Raw genomic sequence first — 19,172 nt, 5'->3', positions numbered from 1 at the left:
CACACCACTGTACACCACCCTGGGCAACAGAGTGAGACCCTGTTTCAAAAATTGTTTTAAAAAAGCATTCTCACTCTTCAACATCATTCCTCATGTTCACCAAACACTGAGAGTGCCTGTCTTCAACAACTTCTCATGCACCAGTTCTCTGTGCTCACCTTGTCTGGTTCCAGGTTTGAAAGTGTTAGCACACTGGGGCTGGAGACAGGATCTTTGGAGTCATCCAGAAAGCTCCAAGTATGAAACTATTCCAGTTCTGAACATAGGTATGGACTTACAGGATGAACAACGTCAGCATAAAAATGTAAGATATTCTCATGTGAAAAAGAACCTAAGAAATCTGCTCAGGGCCCTAACTGAGTAATTTAATCATCAGATCTATTGATTTCTTTCTACAACTGCCCACAGATTGGAATGCCATTTTTTGTCATTTATTTATTTATGCATTTATTTATTCATTCATTTATTTATTAAATGGAGTTTATTTTTCAGAGCAAGCTTAGGTTTACAGCAAAGTTGAACATAAAGTACAGAGTTCTCATATACTTCCTCCCCCACCATTAACATCTGGCACCTCAGTGATAAATTTGTAACAGTCCTTAGTCTCATGAACCAACAATGATACATCATTATCAATAAAAGCCCATAGTTTACATTAGTGTTGTGCTTTCTATGAGTTTCAACAAATACATAATGACATGTGCTATGGTTTGAGTGTGTTTGTCCCCTCCAAAAATTAGGTGTTGGAAACTTAATCTCCAGTGCAACAGTGTGGGGAGATGAGGCCTAATGTGAGGTGTTTAGGTCATGAGGCCTCCACCTTCCTGAATGGATTCTTTTAGAAAATGGGCCTTTGGGAAGAATAATCTGTCTCCTGCTCTTCTGCCATATGAGGAAATAGCATTACTCACCTCTGGAAGATTCAGCAAGATGGTCCTAACCAGACACCTGATGTAGGCACCTTGGACTTCCCAGCCTCCAGAACTGTGGGAAATAAATTTCTGTCATTTATAAATTACCCAGACTCAGATATTTTGTTGTAGTAGCACAAAATGAACTAAGACAACATGTATTCACCATCATAGTATTGTACAGAATAATTTTATTCTCCTAAAAATCCTCTATGCTTTGCTTATTCATTCCTCTCTCTCCCTAGACCCCTGAAAACCACTAATCTTTTTACTGCCTTCATGATGTTGCTCTATCCAAAATGTCATATCGTTGGACTTGTACAATATATAGCCTGTTTAGATTGTCTTCTTTCACTTAATAATATACATCTAAGGTTCCTCCATGTCTTTTCATGGCTTGATAGCTCATTTTTTTTTTTTTTGCACTAACTAATATTCCATTGTCTAGACATGCCACAGTTTATCTGTTCACTTATTGAAGGTCATCTTGGTTGCTTCCAAGTTTTGGCAATTCTGAATAAAGCTGCTATAGACATCTACAAGCAGGTTTTTCTGTGGCATAAGTTTTCAACTTTTTTGGGTAAATACCAAAGAGCACTATTGCTGGGTTATATGATAAGAGTATGTTTAGTTTTGTAAGAAACCACCAAACTGATTTCCAAAGTTTCTGTACCATTTTGCATTCTCACTGGTGATAAGTAAGAGTTCCTTTTGCTCCACATCCTTGCTAGTATTTGACATTGTCAGTGTTTTTCATTTCAGCCATTCTAATAGATGTGTAGTGGCAACCTTTTTTATTTTTTAAGATAAAAGTCTTTCCTAGTTGGAATTGCCTAACAATGAGTATGTGAATATGAATCTAATATGTTATCCACTCTCTGTTCTTAAGCAAAAATGCACTAACTTCTGAGAGCCACACAGTTTGTCCCTTAGCCCCTCCGTTTTAGCACCATACTTGGCACCCTGTAGGTGGTTAGTAAATATCTTCTGGTTGCATGGATTCTAATGACCTAGCTGCCTCTGCTTTCGAGAACCATAAGGAATCCATTTAGAGGGTTTCAGACCAGCATTTAGGCATATGCATGCACATATACATGAGCACACACACATACACACACATACACACACACACACTCTTATGCTCTAAGCTTGGGACTGTATTATTTAGACTCTTGAGCTCCAGACTTTGAGTACACCCAAATGTTGGCCTTGAGGCCAGTAAGTGATAACAAATGAAGAATGTTTTGGTGACGTTTTATTTTGGTCAATAATCAAGTCTAGTATTATATCTGGGTCTTAGACCATGAAAAAGTCACTCCTCCTATTGCTGCCCACATGAACAAGTTTCACACACCTGCGTCTAAGGACACACACATCTTGTCAAGATAGAAGCAAAGGCTGATGATAGCTGTGTTCACTTCCCTTCTCCTTCTTTTTTCCTTCCATCATGGTTCTTCTTAGGAGGGTTCTTGAAGTAAGGAGACCTGGCATTTACTGAATCCTTTGGAGGTAAACCTACCATCCATTTCTTCTGCTCCCACTGTACTCTGTACTTATTCTGCACTATGTGCCTGGCATGGGGTAGGTGGTAATGCATGTTTGTTGAATAACTAATGTACCTTTGAGCTGATGTAGAAGTCCAGAGTTTGCTAGTAAAGAACTACATAACATTCCTAGGCTCATTGTTTGGAGTCATTATTGTAGCTGCTTTGCAACTGCAGAAATCACTACACGTTTTCCCTTATGAGCCCACATCCATAGTCAAATGTGGAACCGATACTCCCCAACCCCCTACCTCCTGCTTATTGTCAAAAACACACCACACATTGTAGCAATCATATTGCCAAAGCTTTACGGCATCCATAAATTGGAAACTACTGCCTCTGACAGTTATGGGCCTGTGTCAACACCAGATCATGCTGACTCTTCTGGAATGTGTTTGCGAATGCACTACACCAGCCTTGGAAGCTGTTGACATCAGAGGCTGTAAGTTAATTAGATGTGGCCCCAGAGCATTGTGGGTCTTGCCATCTAGGAGAATTTTTTTTTTTTTTTCCCTTAAATTCTTCTCTTTAATTCAGTCCCAGGGCAGGCGCTGTCTTGGCTGTCTTACTTGGTGTGGAGTCTGAGTTGCTGGGCAAGTGATGATATCTGTGAACAACTTCTCTTTCTTCCCTTTTGGCAGATGGCAATAGGAATGACTGGAGACAGCAAGAAATGGTGGTGGCCGTGAAGTCCACTGTGAAGGAGGGACTACTCACCACATGCATGTTTTGAGCAGGCTCTGTCCAACCATGCCAGTGCAGCCCTCCGGGCAGGATGTTGCTGAGAACTATGCTGTGACTCCATTTTAGTGGCCATGCAAGCTGTGGGCTCCCTGGCCCTTGTGCATGTAATGGAGTGCCTGAAAGGACATCCTGGCTCTTTGGAGGTCCTTTCTCTGCCTTATTTTTCCTCTTTACTGTAACGTCCTTGTCCTTCAGAAAGAAAATGAGAATCTCCCACTGGTTAGAATATTCCCCTGAGTATATACACAATTTCTATTCTAAAGCAGCCAAGAAAGGAAGAGGATTCTGACTGGTTCTATCAGGCTTCAAGGAAAATGGCTATCCTGTGAAATCTTCAAGACTTGGGCTCCTTCTCCCCCTGCTGTGCCCTGGTGCAGGGCATTACACCAGCCTGACAGGTTGTCGTGAGTGCTTCAACTGACAGGAGCCAGACAGACGGAGTGACAGACAGAAGTGGACATCTGGGGCAGTGAGAAATGAAGCCAAGGAGGTCAGGGAGAGTCCTGCAGAGCTGCTCGCTGCCAGTCTCGTTCCCTGCCCTGTCATATTGATTCAGCTTCAGGTGCCAAGAGCTGAGAAAGATGCAGAGGAGAAAGAGAGTTTACATTTGAGTGGTAGGAACCACACACACACACACACACACACACACACGCATACACATGCATTTCCACACAAAACCACCTAACATGCATCCACACAAGTATATGGAGGCTGAGTCAATACCTCAAGAGTTCTGAAGAGGAAGGAAAGAAAGATCGCTGTGGGCTGAGGTATGGATAAAAGTCTTCATAGACAGAGGCCTTGACTGAGATTCAGGTAAGTGTGGCTCAGGTGACATTCCAGGATAGACAGTAGTGGAAGCAAAGGCAAGGAGATGGGAATGAGGAGCTGTGTTCTGATGAGGGAGAAGCTTGGGAAGGAAGATGGAGAAGGGAGACAGGGCAGATAAGCTGGAGGATGAGTGTGAGGTCTTGGGGACAGGGAGTTTTGTCCATCGTATTCCCTCCTGTGAATACCTACAGCCCTGTTACCAATTCACATATTTTGACTATTGTTGAAAGGTAACTTAAGGTTAGAAACAGAAAGAGCTTAAATACCTTAGGCCATGTTCTTCAGATACGTGGAGGGTTTGGGTAGGATTTTGGGTGGGGTGAGCAATCAGTAGGTGATATGTAGACTCATAGAAGAGAGAGGTGCTTTTAGGCAGGTGGCCTAATTAAGAAATAAATGTGATAGTCCAAGCATTAGCTACTTCAGGACTCAACTAAGTTAGAGAGAGCTCAGAGGGAGTGAGGGGTGGGGATCAACAAGAGACGCAGTAAGGTTTTTGAAGAACAGGCTCACACAAAATGAGATGGAGAAATCTCAGGAGACCCTCTAACCAATCCTCAGTCCTCTTTAAGGCAGTGGGGTGGCTGCAGCCATGGAGATTTTGCTGTCAATCTTTGGGGATACAGATGCTTCACAATTTCCAATGGGGTTACATCTCAATAAACCCATTGTAAGTTGAAAATATCATAACCTAAAAATGCATTTAATACACCTAACCAACTCAACATTGTAGCTTAGCCTCGCTACTTTAAATGTGCTCAGAACACTTATGTTAGCCTACAGCTGAACAAAATTGGCAACACAGTTCACTGTGTAGTATCGGTTGTCTACCCTCATGATCATAAGAGAGTATCACACCACTTTCCACTGACTTTGTATCATTTTTGTACCACTGTAAAGTTGAAAAATCCTAAGTCTAAACATCTTAAATCAGAGACTGTCTGTATTTCAACATTTTATTGCTATTCCCAGATACATCCTAGAAAAATTATTCTGCTTTAATTTAAGTTGCTTTGTGATTCATTCATTCATTCACTCACTCATTCATTCATTTATTCTTCAACAATCACCAAGCATATACTTTGTGCTTGGCCCTCTGCTAGGCTCTGGGGATTCATTCATAAATCAGACCTCCTGCCTGCCCTCAGAGAGCTTACAATTCAGTAGCCATCATATACATGTAAACATATACACATATGTGCAAGTAATAAAGGGCTGTGCATCTGCAAAAGGCACAATGAGCACATAAAGGAAGATGTCAGCTCTGCATTGAGGTGTGGGGCTAGGAGCATCTTAAAAGAGGAAGTGATCATTGGAGTTTTCATTTTAAAGGGTTCACCAAATGGACAAAAGGGGCCAGGGGGAGAATTTTCCAGCGAAGAGCAGAGTATCCAAAAGCCTTGAAGTGGAAATGACTGAGGTGGACTCCAAAAGTGGATTTTAAATTCCCTATGGTGAGGCATGGTGGGCTGGGGATACTAGAAGTCAGCGGGTCACTGTGGCTTGATTTACTGTATGTGTGATTGGAAATAATATTTATATTAAAGCCAGTAAGGCTATTATGAGGCAGGATGCAAGAATATCAAAACTTATTCTAAAACCAAAGACTTCCTAGCATGTTGGGAGGCTGAGGTAGGAGGATCACTTGAAGCCAGGAGTTTGAGATCAGCCTGGGCAACATAGTGAGACCCTGTGCCTACAAAAAAAAAAAAAAAAAAAGCAGCCAGGCATGGTGGTGCGTGCCTGTAGTCCCAGCTACCTGGGAGGCTGAGGTGGGAGATTCACCTGAGCCCAGGAGTTCCAGGTTGCAGTGAGCCATGATTGCCCCACTGACTGCACTCCAGCCTGGGTAACAGAGCAAGACCCCATCTCTAAAAAAAGTAAATATAGATAAGTAAATTTTTAAAAAGACTTCAAAGAGATGTCAAGGTTTTCACAGACTGTTTCAGGGTATGCTCTTGCCCTAGTCTGCTCCAGCTGCTATAAGAGATATCACAGACCAGGTGGCATAAAAAAAAGAAATTAATTTTCTCACACTTCTGGGGGCAGAAGCCTCAAATGCAGGTCTGGCAGGGGCAGTTCTGGTGAGGGCTGTCGTCCTGCTTTGCAGATGGCAGTCTTCTTGCTGTGTCTTCACATGGCCGAAAGAGAAAGCACTGCTGTCTTTTTCTCTTCTAAGGACACCGGCTCTATGGGACTAGGGCCTTCCTCTCACGCCCTCACTTAACCTTTGTTACCTCCTTATAGGCCTTGTTTTCAAATGTAGTCACATGGGGGTTTAGGGCTTCAATATACAAAATTTAAGGGGGACAGTTTGGTTCATAGCATGGAACCAGGTAACGAAGATGATACTTCTTTTACCCACCTCTTCATTGCAAACAGTCAGCTGGCACTAATAGGGCGTTCAAGAAACTCGATGTGAAAGTTATAAAGGAGAATCTTACAAGAAGGCCGGATAAGTGAGTTGCGGACAAATCATAAGGGCCCTGCATTTAGGCTAAGGCTGTCCCATAGGTGGCAGGAAGCCCCTGAGAGGGACAGTCTTGATTGATTTAGGTTTCCAGATCTTTCTGGCTGCAGTCAGCAAGTATTTAAGGGAAAAGCCTGGAGGCAGAGAGACTGGTTAGGAGGCTCTGGCCCTGGGCGGGTGAAATGGGAGGCTTGACAGGTTATATATAAATGAAAGATGTTTGGGGGAAAAAATTAAATAAATTGATGCCCTATTTGATTTGGGGGGAAGAGGGAAGGCAATGGAAACCTGTGGGTGACTCACAGCTTTTTGGCTTGGGTAAATGGTATTCCTCTGTTCTGGATTTCAGGGGAGCAGAAATCTGCTTCAGGACTCCCCTCTTGCGATCTAACCTACCTGGTAACAGTAATCGAGTCCCCTCCTGTTCTTGGTTTCCTGAGCTCTTCCGCCATTTTTTCTCACATTAAAATCCAGTTGTTGGCAAGTTTGAGCAAACACAGGTGTGAAAAAAAAAGGGAGGCCAGGTGTGGTGGCTCATGCCTGTAATCCCAGTACTTTAGGAGGCCCAGGCAGGAGGATTGCTTGAACTCCGGAGTTCAAGACCAGCCTCACCAACATGACAAAACCCGTCTCTGCAAAAAGTACAAAAGTCCCAGCTACTCTGTGAGGCTGAGGTGGGAGGATTGCTGAGCTGGCTCCCTGATCACTCAGGGATCACTGAGGTGGGAGGATCACAGGGAGGTCAAGGCTGCAGGGAGTCATGATCACACCACTGCACTCCAGCCTGGGCAACAGAGTGAGACCCTGTATCCAAAACAAAAAAAAAAAAGAAAAGAAAAAAGAAAAAGGGCTTCTCTGGGTTAACGGTGGTGGACACTTGCTGTTTTTGGCCACCCAGTTATTCTTCCACCCTGGTACAGCAGGCCCTTCTCTGTGCTCTATAAAGTCTTGGTGGACTGTCAATCAAATTAAGCCAATCTAATTGGCTTTACTGGGTCACTTGATCCCAACGTAGTCCGATTCACCAGGAATTTTTTTTTTTTTTTTTTTGAGGCGGAGTCACGCTCTGTCACCCAGGCTGGAGTGCAGTGGTGCAATCTCGGCTCACTGCAACTCTGCCTCCATTCAAGTGATTCTCCTGCCTCAGCTTCCAGAGTAACTGGGATTACAGGCGCTGCCACCATACCCAGCTAATTTTTGTATTTTTGGTAGAGACTGGGTTTCACCATGTTGGGCAGGCTGGTCTCAAACTCCTGACCTCAGGTGATCCACCCGACTTGGCCTCCAAAAGTGCCAGGATTACAGGCATGAGCCACCGGGCCCGGCCTTCACTAGGAATCGTGAACAGCTTGATACTGGACACCAAATGTCCTGAAGGGGTAATCTGTACTCTATTCCCTGTTACCTTGATCCCAAGACCTTCCCTTCTTCCTGCCCTTTCTAAGACTAAGGGATTCAGCATTTCTTATGATGTTGTGAGCTGGGCTGTATCCTTCCAGTAAATTCTGTTTTGTTTTTTTGTTTTTTGTTTTTTTTAATTTAACATACTTAGTTTCCATTATTTGTAACTAAGGAACCCTAGCTGACGTCCAGAGAGTGTCAAGAAAAGCTCAGTACTCCACAACTGTCTCTGCTGGGCCCTCCTTGGGCTACGGGTGGAGCCCAGAGCTCTGCTGCCTCATTATGGCCATCACATGTTCTGTGCAGTCCCTCTGCCCATCTGTGGCAGGGAGTCAGGTTTGTCCCCTGCATGTCGAAACCATCTTCCCATCCACCAGACGCTCAGTTGACAACCCTATGGAAATTACTTCAGCTGCCTTGCCCAGCTGTCAGACTGTATGGAGGAGGGAGTCATAAACGAGGGGATGGTGGAAGACCATACACAGGACTGTCCCCAGAGAGGGCATGGAAAGGACAGCAGAGGCTCTGGCTGCTAAAGAGAAAGTGAAAATGGAGAGTTATAAAGGGAGGGAATGACAGATGGAGGTGGCCTCAGGTGAGCTTTGCCAATGCAACATTAGCTTTCCTTGCTTTTTTTTTTTTTTTTTAAAGATACCATTTCCAAGATCTGCTGCCAGTAGTTTCTGAAATGCCAGGTCTGAGTGCCAGGGTAAGCTGGAAAACCAGCCAGCCAGGACTGCAAGTGCCAGAAGATTACAAACACAGCCAGCCACTCTGCACAGCTTGCTGGATAGCCCCGTGCCTTCTCATTTGTGCCAAATGGATGTGGCCATCAAGGTAATCTTCCAGGCCTCTGGTCCAGGCGCAGGCCCAGAGAGGCAGACCCACCCTGGAACCCTGGAGCTGGCCTTTGGCAATGGTTTTGGGGCTTTAATGAATGGTCCTTCTTGTCACATTCGGGCAGGTCTGTATCCATCAAAGAAATTCAGCTCTCTCCATGTCTCCTGCTGCCAGGAGTGATTGCAGAACATCTGCCAGTAGTTGGATCAGGACTCACTTCTGTCTCTATAATCCTTTGAGCTTTCTTTAAACAAAGAGGCTCACTACCTTCTTCCCCATCCTCCTTCCAAAAGTAAGCTATCAAAGCGCATTAATACAGAGATGTTTGTGTTTTATGTTTCTAGAAAGAAATATCAAAGGCAACAATAATACTAGAAGAATTGCTCTGAGCAGGCACTCACTATCTATCCTATACACATAATGAATCTAAATATCAGGTAACTGATATTCAGTCTAAATATCAGGCCTTAGGTATAAATTTATTATTTATTGGGCACTTATGATGTTCCAGGCATTGTGCTAGGTGCTACCCAGGAAGGCTCTGAGGAGCTTAGTTTCCTGTTTAACAGGAGGCAATGACAGGGTCACAAATAACTGGAGTTCGAGGTCTAACATTCAGCTGAGGTTCAGCCCAGAGCACAGAAGTTGTGGTAGGAAAGGTCTGTTTTTAAATTACCCCTGCTCCAACTGCCATCAGTGAAATGTCTGGTCTACTCTTTGGTACTTATCACATATCTCCTTGGATGGTCAGCTCTCCTTGTAGGTGTGTGCATGTCTCTCCACTTATAGGGGAAGGCAGGGAGAGACTCATCTTTGACCTCGTATCTCAGAAGAAAGTGAGCACTGATTGATGGACTGGTTGGCTCAGGCAAATTCAGGGATTTTCAGGATTCACTTTAGGGCTCCTTATGAGTGGCAGTTCAGGAAGGAGACATTTACTCATCATTTTATATCCTTCTGTACTCTCTGAGATTTGTAAAACATCCTTAAATCTTCACTGGTGACAATTGTCTCTGAGTATAAAATTGGCCCGGGTTTGTATGATGACATTCAATGTAGCAATTTTTAATGGTGTTTTATGAAGAGCACTGAATTCTGGGTCTTCTAGTAGAGGAACATGTTTGTCTATGAGTGTATTAGCTGGATCAGGCAGGTTGGATGTGCTTCTGATAACTGGAAAAAACACAACAGGGACATAACAAGCACATAGTGGGAGTTTGGTTTTCCTTCTTAATGACAAGCAGCCTTTAAAAACTACACATTCTGAGGCTAGGCACGGTGATTCACGCCTGCAATTCCACCACTTTGGGAGGTTGAGGCGGGCAGATCACTTGAGGCCAGGAGTTTGAGACCAGCCTGGCCAACATGACAAAACCCCAGTCTTTACTAAAAATACAAAAAAAAAAAAATTAGCTGGGTTTGGTGGTGCACCTGTAATCCCAGCTACTTGGGAGGCTGAAGCATAAGAATTGCTTGAACCTGGGAGGCAGAGGTTGCAGTGAGCTGAGATGGTGCCATTGCACTCCAGCCTAAGTGACAGAGTGAGACTCTGTCTCTAAAATAAAAATAAAAATAAACTATACATTCTGAACTACTATTAAGAACCTCCTTTCCTACTGGACAATCCCTGCCAGCCACATTCCTGGCCGTACAGGTGTGGAGACCTGTCCCTTTCCACATTCCCTGTGCTATCCTTCTCCTGAAACAAAAAGACCCCATGGGACAAGGAGGGACGTGCTAGGTTCCTAAAGTTCAGAGCAATGAAGTTCCCTTAGCTCTGTTGAAAAGTTTCTATCAGACTTTATCCCCAAGGGCCTTGGCCAAGAAGCTGATTGTTTTCAGAAGAGGTCTTAAACACTTAACCTTCCCATGGCCTTCTTATCAGTACCTTCCTTCCAGAAGCCTTTTCCCTTCTCCCCAAAGTGAAATGTGTGTCCAACCAAGACAAATGCTGGAGTGGATGGAAGTTCAGCCACTTCAAGATAAATGCCAAATTACAAGGACATACCCACCTGGAGTTGTTATTGTCAGCCAGGCACTGAGGAAACAGGCCAAGTGGGCTCTGGAGCAGGCCCATTGGAATCCAGGCTATACCCGTTATGGGGCCTTCGGCAACTTAGTTACTTAACATCTTTGAGTCTTACTTTCTTCATCTGTAAAATAGGAATTAAAATATCTGCTTTGCAAGATTGTAAAGATTTGAAATAATGAATTAATCCATAGTGACATGAGTGAACTTTCATTCACCCACCAAACATTACATGTTGACTGTGTGTTAAGCAGTATGCTGGGTGCCAAGAGAGGTTTCAAATAGTAATTCAACATGCCATTGCCCTGCAGGGATTCAGACCTAGAACAAGAGGTAAAAAATTTAACAAACACATTAAATCAGGTGATGAATGCCATAAAAAATATGTACCAAGTTTACTAGTGTTACAAAATAGGAGTGAAATTCAGAATTCAGAAATTACAATAACAAGTGCTGTTTTGATAAGTATGATGATTTCTTCCCAAAGAATTGCTGATTATACTTAATTAGTTCACTTATTAAACAGTTCAGATGCCTCATATGGGTCAAAAAGTCAAGAGAGAGTCTCTGTCTCTTTTTCCTGTTCCTATTGCCTCTGGTTGAAGGTGGCATCACCTGCAGGCTGGTGACCTGCAGCAGCCTCCTAGCTGATCTTTCTACCTCCAGATGTGCCCATCACCATCCATTTGTTTGCTAATTGTTGTTGATGTTAGTAATAGTTCCTCATACCTGTACAGTGTTCCACTCATTTACACTCTTTCCTCAAAAGGCATCTAAACTGACCTTCACTACAACCAAATGAGATGTAGGAAGAACAGAGTGATTATCCTTATTTTTAAGGAAAGTGAGAGCCTTAGAAGCCAAATGACTTATCTGGGGCCAAACTGAAACTGAAGCTCATCCCTTCTGAGTCCAAGCCCAGTACTTTCCTTTCCATGTCTCTCAAGCAAAGGCACTGGGCTCTTAAATAATATTATGGCTTCTTGTTTCTCAATGTAACTGACAACTTTGTTGTTTGCTAGAGCTCAGGGGAAGCATCTGTTTGACTAGACATGTCTGACATTCCCAGCCACTCTTGCCAAACCTGAGATTAATTAGGGAGTGCAACTAGAGTCCTCTCCTATTCCAGAGGCCTCCTGGGTCAAGCTCCTGTCAGTGGCCCAGGGGCAGTTTTCACAGCTAGATGGAGGTTCTGGGTGAAACCCCTGGCAGACAGGGTTTTTTCCTTGCTCATGCTCCAAGGGGCACCCTGTGAGGGGCCAGGCTGGGGTCTAGGAACAAAGTGTGCCAGGCACAGCTCTGGTTGAAGAGGGCTGCTGGGCAGTGTCCAGGCTCCTTCTTGTTCTGGTGTTACAATAATTGTCTTCTGAGCAGCACTTGCTTCTGCTTCATTAATTTCACATATTCCCTCATATGTTCATTCATTCGTTTGTCCATTGATTCAACATATATGAAGCACTGAGTATGCAAATCAGAAAAAAGACACAGTCCTGGCCTCTTCCTTCCATCTATCTGAGGACTTGTACTGATTGCATCGGTCCTGTACCTGCTTCACTGACCCCACCCCCCAAGGGAATGCCACATGCTCACAGCCCTCCTGCCAACATGGCCAAGTCTGGTACCAGGTGACCTGCCCTTGCAGCCCAGGCTGATTGGACCAGGGCTGGGCACATCACCCAGAATAGATATACAATTGGCTGACCCCTCATGTGGTCTTCCGGGAAAATCTGAACCACATCAATCAGATCCATGCTCCTGCAAATTTGAATTAGGAAATATAGAGTGATGGAGGCAGTCCAGAGGCACAAGCTATAGGGCTGACTGACTTGATGTTGAGTCTGGGCCATAGCTGGCTGAAACCACATGTAAGCTAAAGTGATTGAGAAGAAGAAACTGTGATTAAAGTTCAAGGGAGGCTTACACCTGTAATCCCAGCACTTTGGGAGGTCGAGGTGGGAGGATCACTTGAGGCTAAAAGTTCAAGACAACAAAACAAGACCCTACCTCTCCAAAAAAAAAAAAGTGCAAGGAATACAATGGTGAGCAAATAGACAAAACTCCTCTCCACTTGGAGCAAAAATCTTGACACAGTGCTTGCATGAATACAAGGCCCTATGTAGTCTAGGTCTCGCACACTCACCAGCTTCATGTCCTCAACAAGGACTCTGGGTGTGTTGCAATTTGCAGCTCCAACATGTGATTTCTGAGACATGGTGGGATTGTTTCCATCGTAGTATCACTGTGTGGATGTGCTTTCTCCACCTCTCAATGCTTGCTCAACAGCAAGCTCAGCACAAACACCATCTTCGCCTGGAACTTTTTGCTTGACTGAGGCCCCATTTCCCCATCCCAGTGAAAGTGGGAAGTCCTTCTGTGTGTTTATATAGTGCCCTATATGTATGCCCTTACAACACTCTCCTTTACATTTGTTCATTCATTCATTCACCTATTCAACAAACTTTTTTTTTTTAAGCACCATCTGTGTTAGGTGCTACGGAATAAGACACAGCCCTTGGCCAAAGGTCTCCCCATCTTTTAGGGGAAAACATATGGAATTGAGAAAATGTCATTCAGTTTGAAAGGTGCTGAGATCTTTGTAATTGTTAGCTGCTCATTGGACTTCCCATGAAACGATGATTTTATTGCAGTCAAGGACCTTGTCTCCACCTCCTCAGTAAATAATTATTGAATGAATAAATATGAGGAGACTCACCTAAGATTGATGAGTTTTGCTGGAGAAATAGGGACACTATTTTGTTTTTTTATTTGATTTATTTATTTTTTGAGACAATTTCACACTATCACCCAGGCTGGAGTGGAGTGGTGCGATCTTGGCTCACTGCAACCTCCGCTGCCCAGGTTCAAGCAATTACCCTGCTTCATCCTCCTGAGTAGCTGGGATTACAGGCACCTGCCACCATGCCCAGTTAAATTTTGCATTTCTACTAGAGACAGGGTTTCACCATCTTAGCCAGGCTGGTCTTGAACTCCTGACCTCATGATCCAGCTGCCTCAGCCTCCCAAAGTGCTGGGATTACAGGCGTGAGCCACTGCGCCCGGCCATAGAGGACACTATTTTGAAGACACTTTCCAATTGGTTTCTCATCTTGGAAATTCACTTTCTTTCTCTGCAGCCATTCCAGTATCACTTTCCCAGGGAAGGGGAAGGGGAGAAAGGCAAGTGCTATGTAGAGAAGGAGGACATTACCTAGGCACGGTTCTGATTAAAGAAGAAGGGGAAGTAGAAAGCCTTTCTGGGCAGGAAGGAGGAAGAAAGGCAAAAGGTCAGACCTGAGTGTTCTTAACTCTTCTTTCACTTGGGGTTCAACCTGGAGAGCGCTATCAGGAGAAAATACCCAGATAGACTTGGGGGAACATCTAAGAACATGATTACTCCTTGCTTCTTCAGGGATAGCTGGAAAGACTGAATATCTCTCCGAAGACTCATGAGAGGCATAAGCCCACTTCCTCCCTGTTGCTGGAAGGTAGAAGTGGCTGAGGGCTGTCTGGATGGATGAACTGAGCTAGCACTTCCTGTGGCCCTTGCCTTTCAAATGGTAAATGGTCAGGGCCAAGATATCCAGTGGCTTCCGAGAAGAACAATGGACTGCAAGGTACATGGATTCGGACAACAAGGCTATAGAATGCGCTTCATAACTGGAGGAAAATGGCAACGTTTAGGGGTTTGTGGTCATAAGCAGTGAGTTCCAGCACTGTCAAGACAAACACGCAAATGATAAACAAGTAGATCAGCCACACTTGAATTCAGTGACTGTCCATGCCACTGAACTGTCTTGTCAGGGACAAGAGGCAAGTTGCCACTTAAACAGAGAATTCCATTCAGTCCTGGATGGATAGTCACCCACCTTTTAGAGCCAAGCATATGAGGTCCTATGATTGTCCCAAACTGTGTCATATGTTCCCATCCCTGCAGCTAGTGGAGTTGAACTCCTTTGAGAAGACAGGTGTGTTTGGAGTGGAGGGTACTGAGCAGATAAGTATTTTAAAAATAATAGTGGATTCTGATGATTGTCCCACTGCTTCAGATTAGCTGATATAGCTGCATATCTGTCACTGACTGTCCCCTAGTCTGGAGGGGGCACAGTCTCTCAGCCTTGGAGACAGTTTCACCTTGAAACCATTCTCGGATAATCTGGTTACTTATTACACATACATTTCACCAAGCTTCATCTTTGCTTAGGGCAGCTTTACACCTTCTTCTCAAAACCAGTTACTTCCATAAAGGATCTGGGATACATGGAGGTGGGGTTAATGCATTCAAAGGAATAGTCAGACGTGGCAAGAAGGTGAGTTTCTAATAGAGATGTTTCCAATTAATCATCCTCACATTTCAGATGGGATAGAGCAGAGAGCCACCAAGGGCCTGCCAGCCCAGGCCTGCTCGCTTACACAGCTCCATTACAGCCTGTTGTGCAAGCAGCTGACCACCAGGACCCACCCCTTGCAGTAGGCATGCAGCTCAGAGTTAAGTGTTTCTGGGTGTGAGGGTCCAGAGGGTCATAATTGAGAACTGCTGTGCCCCTCTGCCACTTACTCACGTTGCATTCCAGGGATCATTGGGTCTGTGTGGGAACCTACAGTTGAGCCTACCCGGGTCTTATCAGAACTCAAATTTGTGTCTAGGCAAAGCCAAAAGTTTTGTGGTCATAAGCAGTGGGTTCTTCCTTAGAGGAAGAGGCAAACAATTCAGACTGGCTCCTGGATAGACAACACTAAATACTATCCAGCAAGTGTGGAAACATCTGTCCAATGGTGAGCCAGTTCTCTCTGTCTTCTGGTTGAGGCTCAAGCGAATGGGCAGAGACCTTTCAGCCCTTTCAGTGTGATCTTGAAAGGAGATTGCTGTGCTAGGTTACAGGCTGAGTATAAGTGAGGTCAATAGAAATTACATAACCAACAGGTCAGGGTCAAAGACATCCTGGCTCCCAAAGCTGCCTGCCCCTTGGCACTGGCCCCATTAGATCTGTGATGTTTCTTCTTTCTCAGCTGCACTCTTCTTTCTGGTCCACACTGTATCCACCACCAAACTGCTGAGCTCCACCATGTGGCTCTAGATTGTTTTTTGTTATAGAGGGAATTATATTGATAAATTATATTTGTCAAAGAAATGTCAAGCTTTCTCTCCCTGATAATGACAAATGTTTGTAACTTTTCTCATTCTGCCAGACTTTTCATTTGATATGTTTGTTTGATAATGGGGCTCATGATAGATTATATTATTATTCAAAATATTTGCTGTTCCTCCCTGGGAGAAAATTATACTTCCCCCACTGTCCTAGTCCATTTGTGCTGCTGTAACAGAATACCATAGACTGGGAAATTTATAAATGATGGAATTTGCTGTCCCTTCACTCACTGCCCCCACCTTGGTCTGTGCCTCTCTTGGAGCTGCTGCCTTTGAAGTTGGTGGCCCAGCAGGACTTCAGCCCTTTCTGCCACTGTGGCTCGCTTGAGTGGAGCTCTCTGGCCCACCACATCTGCACCACTCCCGAATCTGGCCAGTAACTTCCAGCTGCAGCAGTGTGATCTCTCCAGATGACCAGGAGGGATGTGCCCAACTGGGATCTACCCTTCCCCTTCCCAGGCAGGGAGATCTGGCTCCTCCCACCAAATTCAGCTAAGCCATTGGGTTTTGGGGTAGGGAAGCCAAGGAGTTAAAAAAGCTGAGTGGTAAAGAGGGGCTAAAGGGGCTTGTGGTGAGGGTATCAGTGACTGGGGTGGGAGATAGGTAGAGACAGATGGTGTAGAATTGGAAAGGGAGAACCAAGTTAACTGATGACCAAAATAACATTATTACACCAATAAAAATATCAGTATTTCTGTGCATAAAATAGCATTTATACCAAACATCAGACAACCAAAAACCAGCATTGCAATCACCAGATAGATCGCTCTTGGTTATTATTCTTAAACGGTGTATGGAGTATTTCATACAGTGGAATAAACTCTTAAGACCTAACCCAGATATCATTCCTATTTTTCTCCCCTTTGTGTCCTCAAAAGTCCTGATCCAGACTTCAACCTGGAAGGAGGCAAGTTAATTGTGGGAAAGGGAGGGAGGAAGGCACAGAGGGGAGGTATTGCTGAAAACGAGACTCCAGAGGACCTAGCCCAGAATGGAGGGTAGCCAAGCTGGCCATAATAGTGTGCGGGCTTCCCCAAGTACTGTGTCTGGCAGCCCTCCGTGCCAGCGCAGGAGGAAAATCTGGTTGAAGGGAGAGCAGGGAACTTTTATGATGCCCAAAGATTTCCCCAAGACAGATGTTTTTGCTTCTTGGCATTGCATTCCTGGAGGGGCAGAGAGATGGACTCACTGTCATTGAAAGTGACTATGTCCCTGTGGTGAAATTGGCCCAGTGAGAACTGGTAATACATTGAGGTGGTTCCTTAGTTTGGTTAGTTTCCTAGAAGTTGAAAGCCTTATTTCTCTGAGTACATTTCCCTTTAATCACGATGCTTTCCAGAGACCCAGGCTTCAGCTGTATCCAGCACAAAACAATTTGGGTACGAGCCACAAAGAGGACCCTAACAGCATGCATAAAGACGCCAACTCCTTGAAATTGATATGTTTTGCTTCTCATTACTGCCATCCCCACACATGCCTATAACATGGATTTGAAATGGCCTGTTTGTATAAAGACTGCACACTGTTTCAAGCCATCACAACAATGGGTAAGAAGCATTTACACTATCTTTTTTAATGCAAAAGACAGAGTTACATTAAGCCATGCTGCAATTAGCTTTGAATGTTTTTTTCAGGGTGCAGTCTGCTGTGCATGAGACCAAGACAAAATGCCATTCCAGGTGACTCCGTGACCCTATGTGAGTATGTGTGTTTAGGCACCTATTTAAAACATAACCACAGGCCAACATACCTTTTTTGAAGCACATGGATATCATTACTACACTTGAATTTTGGGTTGGAAGGAAATACAGCAGTTAAGCACCTGAAATCTCAGTAGACAAAATAAGAACACCATCAAGTTTTACAACTCTGGGACAGAAGATTGCCAAATATAGGTTCCATTAAAAAAATTAGAAACTAAGTTATGTTACATACTTGAGTATTTTTGTCACAGAGTTATTACCTGTAACTAGAAGATTCAATTTCTACTAAGAAGTGGAGTAATAAAAGGAAAAACACCGGTTGTTCTACCTTTGATCCCAATCCCATTGTATTCAGACAATGCAATGGATTTCTCACAAGCTTTTCATATGTACAAACAATGCACTAGTATTCCTAATATTCTAAATGTGTGTTGCTTGTCTTTTGCTAGTGGCAAAGAGGACCGGCATTAAGATGTCTGTCCATCAATTTCTTGATGTCTGCCCATCAGTTTCTCTCTTGATCAGGTGCTCCACCAGACTCAATTTAATGGAGGAAATCTCATTCAGGTCTTGGAAAGATTAAAGCACCTTACCCTTTACTTCTAAATTGAGTTCCTCTGGGAATCAACTTGAGATCCAGAAGTCCTGAATGAAATCAAATGCTTTGGGAGATAATTTGTGTTGCCTTAAAGTCTGCTCTCTTGAGGACTGTAGACACCGCAAACTGCCTTCTGTATTGTGTTCAGCTACTGTAGTCAATGCACTGAGACACTCTTAATGTTCCTAGGGTTTCCTAAATGGCCTAGAAATAAAGCTAACAGAAGAGGGCAATATATTTCACATAACTAACTTAATAGCATACCCAAAGTTATTTCTTTTCAAATAGCTCATGAAATGACCTGGTCAGAATTTTGGTGGCAATAGAAATACCTGAACATGAATCCATCAGCTGCCCTTTAAATCTCCAGACTTTGAGTATATTAAGAATGAAACACCACCCTGGATGCTATAACCTTTACAGGTCTGTGTTTCTTCTCCAAAAAAATAAAAAGAACAAAGTCACCACTCTCCTCTCTCAACTGGAGGAAAACTCAGTAGAAACTCAAAACTCTTTTTCAGTGAGAAATACCTGATGTCATATATTTTGTTTAATAAAGACTGAATTGGCTGTACACTAAGCCGATTTAAGAATGTGATCTGCAACTCACAGTCTTAATTACATGGAAAAAAAAAGTGAATGAGTTCATTAATGCTGTAAAAAGGAATAGTGACCCTTCCTGCCAAGCAGCAAGGTGGAAATAATTAATCTGGTCAATTAAAAAGAAACAATTTAAAACGCAAAGGCTTTCAGGTGGGGCACTGCGTTCTGCTCTCTGGAACTGCAACTTCTTACTGTTGATTTTGGTCTTCTCAATAAGTTTTCTTTGTTCTTTCCTTAAACTTATTTTTATTTATTTATTTTTTTTTGCCGTGGATCAAACCAAATAGAAAAATCTTTCTGAGCTATAAAGCATGACTTGTTGCATTATGTCTTATGTCCTAAAATGTTGATT

The 19,172-nt window shown here is 43.7% G+C and overlaps 1 protein-coding gene and 1 long non-coding RNA gene across 2 annotated transcripts in view; one reads left to right on the top strand and one right to left on the bottom strand.

Moving 5' to 3' along the window:
* NFE2L2 (NFE2 like bZIP transcription factor 2) overlaps positions 1-19,172 on the bottom strand; it is a 598,880-nt gene that overhangs the window by 348,947 nt on the left and 230,761 nt on the right. The window lies entirely within an intron of this gene.
* LOC126932097 (uncharacterized) lies at positions 4,453-17,822 on the top strand. Its single transcript, XR_007718110.1, has 4 exons — positions 4,453-5,484; positions 8,553-8,738; positions 17,256-17,463; positions 17,551-17,822. It is a non-coding gene; the product is annotated as an uncharacterized LOC126932097 (long non-coding RNA).

Source organism: Macaca thibetana, chromosome 12 (assembly GCF_024542745.1).
Source record: "Macaca thibetana thibetana isolate TM-01 chromosome 12, ASM2454274v1, whole genome shotgun sequence".
Lineage (NCBI taxonomy): Eukaryota > Metazoa > Chordata > Mammalia > Primates > Cercopithecidae > Macaca > Macaca thibetana.
This window is presented reverse-complemented; position numbering and strand designations above follow the sequence as displayed.